At 44.4% G+C, this 9,924-nt stretch overlaps 1 pseudogene; it reads right to left on the bottom strand.

Annotated features, from left to right (window-relative positions):
- Positions 1-2,444: 2,444 nt before the first annotated feature.
- On the bottom strand, positions 2,445-3,085 carry LOC136172248 (seminal ribonuclease-like; annotated as a pseudogene).
- Between the last annotated feature and the right edge of the window lie 6,839 nt (positions 3,086-9,924).

The following is a 9,924-nucleotide window of genomic DNA, read 5'->3' as shown; positions in this document are numbered from 1 at the left end:
TAACTCTATAGCGCCACGGTGGTTCAGACCGTAAAGTGTTTGCCTGCAATGCGGGAGACCCGGGTTCAGTCCCTGGGTTGGAAAGATCCCCCGGAGAAGGAAATGGCAACCCACTCCAGTACTCTTGCCTGGAAAATCCCATGGATGGAGGAGCCTGGTAGGCTACAGTCCATGGGGTTGCAAAGAGTTGGGACACGACTAAGCGACTTCACTTACCTTAACTTTCCTTAACGTGTTAACACATCTCACTGCTGGTGAAACAAAATGCACAGTCTTCTAACCAAAGCCCCTTATTTACCAATCCATGGAGGGATATCTGGGCCAGCCTCAGCGACTGTTGGCATTTCACAGACAAAACCCTGAAACTGCAGACTTGACTTCACCTACTTTCTATTTCATTTTTCTAAAACTTTTCTCAAAGTGATCAAATTATGAAATGGATGACTGTTCCAGAATTTTCTATTATTTACTTATAAAAATGACTTTTATTTTTCACTTTCTGCCAGATTCCAGAGATGACAGCACAGTTTGACTCAGTGAGTGGTGTCCCCCAGTGTAGCATTATTGTTGCAGGGCAATCCCTCCCATCAGAGGGATCTTAGAAGAGTCAGAGAATATAGTCATTTCTGTCTTTATACAGATGCCCATCTTCACAGTTAACACCTCAATTTTAATTTAAGATTAATCTGCTTGAGTTACTCTGGAAGAGGTTAGCACTCCTTTATTTGTGAGGCAGCAATACTCTCTCCACAGAAGAGAACCTCTGGTTTTTGTTGCTATTGTTTTGGTCCCACCCTGTGGCCTCTTAGTTCCCCAACCAGGGAGGGAGCACTGCCCCCTGCAGTGGAAAAGTGGAACCTAAAGACGGAAGCTCACATGGTCCCCTGGCCCAGAACATGTGGGCAACCAGTAGCCAGAGATGGTGACTCTATAGAGTAGATGGAGCCAAACTCCAAGTGAGTGTTTGAACCTCCACTAAAATGCTCTCTTAGCTCTAGCTCAGGAGGATTAATGAGGAACTTCCAGTTTGGAAGCAAGAGTTAGACGAACTTAGGGAAAATTCTATCTAAAGAAAATAGATCTAGAAACAGTTCCGCTTTTTACCCCTCCTCCATCCTCACTGTAAGGAGTGAGATTCCCTACTACCACTGAATCAGCTGTCCGCCCCTCACACCACAGACTCCAAGCTTAAGCACTCACTTTACCTAAAACCACACAGTTGATTCCACTATTTATTTACACATGGTGACAGAACTGGTTAAACTGGTTGGCAGTAAGATCTCTCTCTAGCTTTATGACCTCGTCTAGAGCCAGATGCAAGTGTGCACAGAGGATCATATGAAATGATTACATGCTGCCAGAAGCCAAGTCTAGTCTTTTCAATGATGTAAGCAAGGGTTGTGGAGAACGGAGTAGCCTTGCAGACAGGAGCACTGGGAACCTGTGTGAGCTACCAACAACTCAGGCAGAGAAAGCAATGACTCCACAGCTCTCCATGAAGGAGGGAGACTGAGTGATTTCCCCCTTGTAGCAGACTCCAGTAGTGGAAGGAGCAACAATTGAGTGGCCAGGACACCCAGGGTCTGGTCTCAGTCAGACACTAACAGATGCCAGGAGCAGGTCACTTAACCTCTCTAAGACTCAGGGTGCCCTCCTGTAAAAGGCAGGGGTTTCATTAGGTCAGGGATGGCCAATGGATGACACATACACCCTCACATCACCTCCCTCAAGCCTTTGGTGGAGACCACTGCTCCACCACATCACTGTTTAGGCATTTTTCTACAGCATTCTAAGTAGGCATTTCCACTTAGAGTTGGTCCACAAGCTGAAATCTACTTATCAATCCCTCATCTGGTGATCTCTGAAGTCCTTTCTAGCCTCTGAAAAGAGAATTCCAAGTTTCCAAGTGAGAGAACCATCTTTCCGATTTGGCAATATCTCCTCAAAAAAAGGAAAATGGGGACCTCCCTAGTGGCACTGCCTGTCAATGCCGGAGATGTGAGTTCGATCACTGGGTCAGGAAGATTCCACATGCCCTGAAGCAGCTAAGCCTACGCACCACAACCACTGAAGCCCTCATGCATGGGGACAGCATCAGTAATTCAGGTGGTTGCAAGTGTGTTTTATTGAAAGTAACAGTGATTTGGTTAACATGGGTCCCATATTACAACCCACTCCTCACCCCTCAAACTACACAGGGGCAAGTCTCAGGCCAGGGGAGCATGTGTGTGTTGGATAAGAGCCCTAACTAGCTTGAGTTATTACCCTCATGCCAGGGAAACATGGTGTGTGTGTGTGGGGGGGGGGGGGTTGTGGTGGGAGTTGCAGGGATAAAAACCTTAACTAACTTGAGTTATTGCTCCCAGGGCAAGGAAACATGAGGGAGAGGCAGATGCCTTTGTAATGAAGTGGTGCATCTTGCTGCTCTGGCCTCAGGTGGAGACCTACACTGAAGCACCAAAGTGGACTGGCATGTACAGTTTTCCTTCACAAGCCACTATGATGCGTTTCTCCACCCGGGTAGTCTTGTAGGCACAGTTGGGGTACTTGGAGCTGCCAGTCTCTCGGCACTCTGTAATGTGCATGGCGGAGTTGCTCTGGTAGCAGTTGGACTGCCCATTCTTGCAGGTGACTTTCTTCTGGGAGCACATGGCCTTGACATTGGCCAGGGACTCGTGCACAAAAGTGTTCACTGGCCTGCATTTCCCCTGGGTCATCTTCCGGCAGAACATCATCAGGTTGCAGTAGTTGAAGCTGCTGCTGGGGGAGCTGCCAGAGTCCGTGTGCTGCCGCTCAAACTTGGTGGCTGCAGATTCCTTGCCCAGGGTAGGCTAGACCCACACCAGCAGCAGCACCAGGACCAGCAGTGGCAACATGACTAAGAGACTTCAGAGCCATGATGACCTGACTCCCCTGGAGGAACCAGAATGAGAAAAGGGGGAGAGGAAGGAAAGCATCGTCTTAGAAAGGGAACCCCAGCTCCCACCTGTAGCCTCCCTGGCTTACAGTCAACCACAAAGATGTCCCTGTTCCTAAGAGCTTTTCTAGGTAAGGAGACACTCACATATACTCTTCCCACAAACATTTGACTCCCACTTCCTACAGAGGGGTCATCCTCCTCTCTAGGTGGTGACCTCAGAAATGACCTAAAATCCTAGCAGTCCTGTCTTTGAATAGAAGGTCTTTTGATATGAAATATATTTGGAAGATAAAATACACTCATGCAGCTCTTTTAGTTCAGTTCAGTTCAGTTGCTCAGTCATGTCCGACTCTTTGTGACCCCATGAGTCACAGCACACCAGGCCTCCCTGTCCATCGCCATCTCTCGGAGTTTACTCAAACTCATGCCCATCGAGTCGGTGATGCCATCCAGCCATTTCATCCTCTGTCGGCCCCTTCTCCTCCTGCCCCCAATCCCTCCTAGCATCAGGGTCTTTTCCAATGAGTCAACTCTTCGCATCAGGTGGCCAAATTACTGGAGTTTCCGCTTCAGCGTCAGTCCTTCCAATGAACACCCAGGACTGATCTCCTTTAGGATGGACTGGTTGGATCTCCTTGCAGTCCAAGGGACTCTCAAGAGTCTTCTCTAACACCACAGTTCAAAAGCATCAATTCTTCTACGCTCAGTTTTCTATATAGTCCAACCCTCACATCCATACATGACCACTGGAAAAACCATACCCTTGACCAGATGGAACTTTGTTGGCAAAGTAATGTCTCTGCTTTGTAATATGCTATCTAGGTTGGTCATAACTTTCCTTACAAGGAGTAAGTGTCTTTTAATTTCATGGCTGCAGTCACCATCTGCAGTGATTTTGGATCCCAAAAAAAATAAAGTCTGACACTGTTTCCACTGTCTCCTCATCTATTTCCCATAAGGTGATGGGACCAAATGCCATGATCTTAGTTTCCTGAATGTTAAGCTTTAAGCCAACTTTTTCACTCTCCTCTTTCACTTTCATCAAGAGGCTTTTTAGTTTCTCTTCACTTTCTGCCATAAGGATGGTGTCATCTGCATATCTGAGGTTATTGAGATTTCTCTTGGCAATCTTGATTCCAGCTTGTGCTTCTTCCAGCCCAGCGCTTCTCATGATGTACTCTGCATAGAAGTTAAATAAGCAGGGTGACAATATACAGTGTTGATGTACTCCTTTTCCTATTTGGAACCAGTCCATTGTTACATGTCCAGTTCTAACTGTTTCTTCCTGACCTGCATACAGGTTTCTCAAGAGGCAGGTCAGGTGGTCTGGTATTCCCATCTCTTTCAGAATTTTCCACAGCTTGTCAAACGGCAGTTATACTTCTCCTTGCTGGGTGCCCTTAGGGCTCACCAGCTCACATTGAAGAGCTAAAAATCACTGGTGACTGTGACATCCATGTTTACTGAAATATTTCATTTCTCAATATATAAATAAATACACACACACACACACACACACACACACACACACACACACACACACACACACACACACACACACACATATATATTGCAGGGAGAAGTCAATTCCGACTCCATGTAGGAACTACTTCTTTGACTTGCTTTTGTTATTATGATCATATATAAAGGCCTGCCTCAGAGAATCCTGCCCCTCTGCCTGACTGTTAAAATAAAGTGCCTTGTTCTCATACACACCGAGGAAACCAGATCTGAAAGAGACATGTGCACCCCAATGTTCATCACAGCACTGTTTATAATAGCCAGGACATGGAAGCAACCTAGATGCCCATCAGCAGACGAATGGATAAGGAAGCTGTGGTACATATACACCATGGAATATTACTCAGCCATTAAAAAGAATTCATTTGAATCAGTTCTAATGAGATGGATGAAACTGGAGCCCATTATACAGAGTGAAGTAAGCCAGAAAGATAAAGACCATTACAGTATACTAACACATATATTTGGAATTTAGAAAGATGGTAATGATAACCCTATATGCAAAACAGTAAAAGAGACACAGATGTACAGAACAGACTTTTGGACTCTGTGGGAGAAGGCGAGGGTGGGATGTTTTGAGAGAACAGCATTGAACCTTGTATATTATCTAGGATGAAACAGATCACCAGCCCAGGTTGGATGCATGAGACAAGTGCTCAGGCCTGGTGCACTGGGAAGACCCAGAGGAGTCGGGTGGAGAGGGAGGTGGGAGGGGGGATCGGGATGGGGAATACATGTAACTCCATGGCTGATTCATGTCAGTGTATGACAAAAACCACTACAATATTGTAAAGTAATTAGCCTCCAACTAATAAAAATAAATGAAAAAATAAATAAATAAATAAAATGTTCCAGGTTAAAAAACAATCAAACAAAAAAATAAAGTGCCTTGTTCAGAGCCCTGTCTACCAATAGATGGCAGGAAGGAAGAAATTAACACAGCGCCCTACCTGAGACTTGCCAGTCTAGAAATATTTGCAAGATTAATGGCCTTTTTACCTTACTTATTCACCTTCCCCCATCTCTGATCCATAAAGAAACCTGATATCCTGATCAAAGGAAGAAAATTATTTTGAGACATTAGTCAGCCATCTTCTCAGTCAGCCAACTTTTCAAATAAAGTCATATTTTTTGACTCAATGCCTCATCTCTTGGATTCATTGGCCTGTCATGCAGTGAGATGGATGAAGCCCAAGCTGGAATCAAGATTGCCAGGAGAAATATCAATAACCTCAGATATGCAGATGACACCACCCTTATGGCAGAAAGTGAAGAAGAACTAAAGAGCCTCCTGATGAAAGCGAAAGAAGAGAGTGAAAATATTGGCTTAAAACTCAGCATTCAGAAAACTAAGAGGGTGGCATCCACTCCCATCACTTCGTGGCATCCACTCCCATCACTTCGTGGCAAATAGATGGGGAAACAATGGAAACGATGAGAGACTTTATTTCTTTGGGCTCCAAAATCACTGCACATGGTGACTGCAGCCATGAAATGAAAAGACAGTTGCTCCTTGGAAGAAAAGCTATGACCAACCTAGACAGCATATTAAAAAGCAAAAACATTACATTGCCAACAAAGGTCTGTCTAGTCAAGGCTAGGGTTTTTCCAGTAGTCATGTATGAATACGAGAGTTGGACTCTAAAGAAAGCTGAGCGCCAAAGAATTGATGCTTTTGAACTGTGGTGTTGGAGATTCTTGAGAGTCCCTTGGACTGCAAGGAGATCCAACCAGTCTATCCTAAAGGAAATCAGTCCTGAATATTCATTGGGAGGACTGATGCTGAAGCTGAAACTCCAATACTTTGGCCACCTGATACAAAGAACTGACTCACTAAAAAAGACCCTGATACTGGGAAAAATTGAAGGTGGGAGGAGAAGGAGACAGCAGAGGATGAGATGGTTGGGTGGCATCACTGACTCAATGGACATGAGTTTGAGTAAGCTCCAGGAGTTGGTGATGGACAGGGAAGCCTGGCGTGCTGCAGTCCATGGGGGTCACAAAGAGTTGGACACGACTGAGTGACTGAACTGAACTGAACTTAATATGTGTGGGGGGAGCAAATAGGGATTCTACAGGAAATAAATGAGATTTTTAAGGGAATAAACTGGATGAAAAATAATTTGTGATAATATCTGTCTATGCAAGTGTGAGTGGTCGATCTTTTCCCAGGCTGTAAAACTCTCATAAGTGGATTTATAGCAACTTTACTCTCAGAAGACTCTGCTTTTTCTTCAGATAAGAGATGCTCCAAAAAAGCTTCTTTCTGCATCTGCTGGGTCTCAAATATCTTGTTTAAAATAATCTTCAAAAAAAAAAAAACTTCTTATCAACTCTGCAGATCTGAGTGGGTACCCACACTAACCAGTTTAGAATTTGATCATTGATTCATTCATTCATTCAACAATGGGAGCACAGAAATAAGTTAGAGGGCCTGCCCTAAGAGGGCCTGCCCTAAAAGGGCCTCAAAGGATGCTTTGGATTTCTCAGGTGAGTCCCACCAACATGTTGGGCATGGCTGCATGAAAACAGTCATTCTTGGGGCACTTTTTCAGTGCCAGAGAATTTCAAGGAGTTGGTCCAACAAGAAGATATCAGGGTCACAGTTCAAATATGAACAAGCTTTCTAAAACCCGAAGAAGAGTCTTCAATAGCCTACCACGTAGGCATCCCTAAGTACTGTTACCAAAAAGCGGAGTTGGGCTACTCACCGCCCAAGAGGCATTAAAGAGGCCCAGGTTGGTGAAAGGAAAGTTTGTTCTGTTGCCAATGCTGGCAACTGGGGGTGGGGAGGGCAGATGTCTGTCTAAAGGCCGACTCCCCCACTGTCAATCAGTGGGCAGGAATCTTTACAGGCTGAAGGTGAGGGCTACCTGTAGAAACATTTATGCTGTCAAGGATATTATTGGGCCAACTGATAAATCTGTATACAAAAACAGGAAGCAAACTAACATGGGGTACTGTGTGTTACTTCCTGTTACCTCATTGACTTCTCTTATGATAGATGTTTGCTATAATTAACTTCTTTGACAATTATTTACCAGGCATCTACTACACACTAGTTCTTATTACTGAGAGAGTCATTTCCTAGGCAGGTTGATAAGAAGTCTAGGGGTCCCCAAGGAGAGAGAGATCTGGGATATTCAAGGAGGAAGAAAGGACAAACTTTTTTACTTTTCTCCTCTACATTCCTCAGGATTATATAACAGTAATGTATCCTGCCTGAGGACAGTCTCTGGATTAAACCCTCTGGCTAACTCTGTTATCTTAAAATGTAAATTATGGGAGTAGGTCTGGTCTTCACAAGGATGTATCCTACCTGAGGACAATCTTGGGATTAAACCTTCTGGCCAACTCTGTTATCTTAAAATGTAAATTATGGGAGTAGGTCTGGTGAGGTCTTTACAACCTCCAGACATTCTTTGGATTCATTGGAGAGTATATAACTCCATTGCTAACACTAGCAAAGGGGTACTCTTTTGCCCCCTTCTGATACCTATGTCAGAAGCTTTCTCTATCTCCTTTATACTTTAATAAAACTTTATTACACAAAAGCTCTGAGCGATCCAGCCTCGTCTCTGTCCCCGGATTGAATTCATCTCCTCCAGAGGCCAAGAATCCCGCATCTCATAGTTAAGCAACAACCTTTCATTACCACACAGAGATGAGACACAGTACCTGCCCTCGAGGCACTGACAGTTCTATAGGGGGAGCCAAGCTATTACAAAAAGTTTTCAATGTGCAAGGAGCGCATTGCACTGCATTCCTTATGAAAGGAAGAGGAATTGTACCAAAGAAGGCTCCACGGAGTAGCTGACCTTTAAATTGAGACTTGGAATGTGTGTAGGTGTTCACAGGTGGACAGGTCTCCCTGTGATACAAAGCTGAGAGAGGGTGGATGGCACAGGAAAGGAATCTGTATAGCCTCCAGTTCCATGACTCCAGACTTTTGCATGAGTGACACGAGAACCTCAGGCTGCGCCCTGGAGATAGCTAAAACGCACACAAAAGAGAGGCGCAAATAAAAATAAATGAAAAAAAAAAGAGAAAGAAAGGAGCAGGTGGGTGACCTCAGGAGACAGAAGCCTTTGCTGGAGAAGCTACAGTGGGGGCAGGGGCAGGTTCAGGGTTTGCACCAGGCAGAGAAATGAAAAGGAAGCCTTGACATTGATCAGGAGCATGTAAAGGTCTGTGAGATCCATAGGGTTCAATGAATCCATCCTGAGAACAAGCAATCAAGCTCTTGGGCAGGCTGAACCCAGTAGCCGTGCACCTAGAGAGGAGGGGCTGACTGCTGTCTGCACAGATAGGTTGATTAGACCATGATAAATGATGCCAATAAAGGAGAAAATTAGACCACTGATAGAGAAAGGAGAAATCAAATGGAAGTTCTTTATTCTATCAGTGATCTCTCATTGCCATTAATGTATGGGATAATTGATTAATTTAGAGATTGGTCTAACTCTTCCTCTTTTTTTGCAAAAAGGAAAACTACATAGAAAATTAATGAAATGAGTTTCAACATCTATCCTTAGTAATCCAGCAGATCACTTCACACCCCTTCTTTGCAGCTTGATAATAATGATGCTAAATCTCTGTGCTTGCTCTCTGCTTTCTCTCTCCTTTTGGCCAAGAACTACGATCTTAGTTCCTTCACCAGGGATGAAACCTGTGCCTTCTGCAGTGAAAGCATGGAGTCCTAAACACTGGACTGTCAGGGAATTTCCTCTGCTCTTACTACTTATGAGAAAATAACATCTGAACAGAATTCGTTATTACTTAACACAGTCTGTTGTGTGGCTGCTGCTGGTATTTCAATGAATACTTCTCACGACAGCCACTGATATTAGAAATGTTAGCATGGTCCTCCATGGAAAGTATCACTCAACTTCTCTTTCTAGTAATGAGACTTATTACATCACTCTCTCCTCTGCAGAAGAACCTCAGAAGCTCGCAAATACACTCCCAACTTTGAGGGTCCCTGTGGACAGACAGCTCCTCAGCTGCTGTGCACTAGTTTGGGTCAGATCTTGCATAGCTCCTTTTTGTGAGCTGATCCCTAATTCATTCCAATGATAGTCTGCAGTCAACATTGTCTCTTTCTTTAAGAAACTGGGGATTTCTCTCTATCATTTTCCTGAGGCCAAGCCAACTCTGTGACAGGAAAGCTATTCCCTGGAGAATCCCCTGCTAACCCTTCTGCTGACTCTTCTATTATGTATGTCTTCTCTTTTCATATCTTCATCATGTTACACCCACTGACTTCTCCCCAGCCTCACTGGTCTCTAGGCACCTGAAAATTGCCAAGCCTTTACCTGACTCTGGACTTCTGCACTTTCTGCATGAAACGTTCTTTTCTATGACATCAGGTTTCAGTTTAAATTTCCCTTCATTAGAGGTTCTTTTCTGACCACCCTCTCTATAGTCCTTGTCTTAGGGCCTCCAGATTGCTACAACAAACTTCCATAGACTGGACAGCTTAT

Source organism: Muntiacus reevesi, chromosome 7 (assembly GCF_963930625.1).
Source record: "Muntiacus reevesi chromosome 7, mMunRee1.1, whole genome shotgun sequence".
In the NCBI taxonomy this organism is placed as follows: domain Eukaryota; kingdom Metazoa; phylum Chordata; class Mammalia; order Artiodactyla; family Cervidae; genus Muntiacus; species Muntiacus reevesi.
The sequence above is the reverse complement of the archived record's forward strand: the minus strand, read 5'-3'. Positions and strand labels throughout refer to the sequence as shown.